The sequence below is a fragment of the Neophocaena asiaeorientalis genome, unplaced genomic scaffold (genome assembly GCF_003031525.2).
Source record: "Neophocaena asiaeorientalis asiaeorientalis breed wild unplaced genomic scaffold, Neophocaena_asiaeorientalis_V1.1 scaffold240, whole genome shotgun sequence".
In the NCBI taxonomy this organism is placed as follows: Eukaryota; Metazoa; Chordata; class Mammalia; order Artiodactyla; family Phocoenidae; genus Neophocaena; species Neophocaena asiaeorientalis.
In genome coordinates, this window is record NW_020185331.1 from 4,500,050 (window position 1) to 4,502,169 (window position 2,120).

Consider the following 2,120-nt stretch of genomic DNA (forward strand, 5'->3'; position numbering starts at 1 on the left):
GTGTGAGGGCCGCCTGGGATGCTGGCCTTCATTCCAGGTACAGAGTTTACAGGATCAAGGCCCCAGGCCCTGGGGTGTGGAAGTGGGGATGTGTCACTGGACCTTTACAAGCTCTGTGACCAAGCTATTCCCTATCTCTTAGCTTCAGTTTCCCTGTCTGCGAATGGGGATAACAATAGCTTCCTCCTAGGATTTTTGTGAGGACTCAGTTAATGGGTCAGAAGGGGGATTTGGTGTATAGCAAGTCCTTGGTAAATGTGAGCTGTGATGGTGATGATGATGAAGATGGTTAGTCCCCTCTTTGGAATGGGACACCAGTGTCTTCAGTTCCTGGAACACACCACATATGGGGTCACAGAGTTCCAGCCTCATCTTGGCACCAAGGTCCTGCACTGACCATGGCCCATCTCACCCTTAGCACGTGCAAGACCTGACCTTCCAGAGGCCCCCAACCATGAGCTGAGCCAGGGCAAGGAGCCTGGACCCTCTTGGCCCCCCTGATTCCCCAAGTCCAAGGCTCTTCTCAGACCCCTTGGGGATTGTGCCTACCCTACCCCAGTCCTAGACCAAATGGATTAGCTCGGCAGGTGGGCAGGCGGGTGCTGTGTGGGCAGGATTTACAGCCTGGCTGGCCAAGCTCCTGGTGCTCCGGTGGGCGTCATGTCGAATCTGTCCCATTATATGGACAGTTGAGTTTAATAGTCATTGTGTGCTTGCTCAGAGCCCAGCAAACATCGCGGGGCGACACCCCCTTCATGCGAGCCACCCGCTCCCCACCCACACAGCTCATCCATACAGTAAATTAAAAATATGAATCACTTCTCCCCACTGCCTCCCCAAACGCTCATCTTGTCAGCCTCTATGTTGCCTTCATTTGTATTACCTTAATTTAATGTTAATTATGGTCTTCATTTACAAGGAACAAGTGGGCCCTGCTCTGCCAGGGGACCTTCCCCCCACCCCCTCCCCCTCAGCCCAAGAGGGAGAGGCTGGGGGAGAAGGGGAATTTGGGGGGGGGCTACAAAGGAGTAAGGAAGGGAGTTGGGAGAGGGCAGGAGATGAGATCTGAGCCATCAGTGGCTGATGGACAGTCAGAAAGGGACTAGGAAGACACCCCCCACACCCTGTCATCAATCATTTATTCATTCAACAGTTACTTATTGAGCACCTAATAAGTTGCAGATAACCAGGAAACAGAGAGATTGGGCAGGGAGTCTTCCACCCTAATAAGGGCTAATGGAGTACCCTCGGAGTCCCCTCTGCCATCCTGAAGTGAATGTGCTAGAAAGCAGCACCAGGAAGACAAGTCATCCATGCCCCAGGTGGGCTGGTACCTGACTCAGCCCAAAGGGCACAGGACATGGACAAGAGATCTTCTCTTCCTTCCAAGCTCCCCTTGGCTATTAGTGCCATCCCTACTCCAAACTGCTTCATACTCTTTCCAGGCCGGAAGTTCTATCTGAAGTCTTTCCTGAGTCCCTTTTGCTGCAGATCATCCTAGGCCCAGAGCCAGAGTGGGGTCAGGAGTGGAAGGGTGACTCCCAGGCTGCACTGTCTCTGGAGGGTTGGGAGGAAGGCATTGTGTGGATCACCACTCATCACACCACCACTCACCACCTCCACCACCCAGCCCTCCTGACTTCCTCAAAGTCCTGTGTCTTTGAGAGGCCTGGGAGGCCTGAGTGTGACCGTTTTGGCTGTCCCTGTGCTGCCACATTCTGCCAATGGGACACACAGTCACATGTAGGCCTGTAGAGCCTGTGGGGGGGGCTCAATAAATGTTGGTGGCTCACATCACACGTGTGCACACAGGGAGCTGGCAGAGGGCCACCTGCACTCAAGCTGCCATTAACCACGAACACCAGCCCCTCCCCCCAGCACACGTCTCCTCAACTGGGGAAGGGGATCTCCAGCTGGGAATATCTGCTTGACAGATGAGGCTGTTCTGAGTGTGTGTCTGCATGTGTGTCCGTCACCAGGGAGCCTTGATCCACACACAGGGACGTGTGTCTCCCCAATTCCGGTGTGCCCCCTCAGGTTCCGTGTGCCTGTGTGTATGTGCAGGAGCATGTGTCCAGCAGGCCCACGTGCGTGTGTGCGCACCTGTGCTCATGCACTTG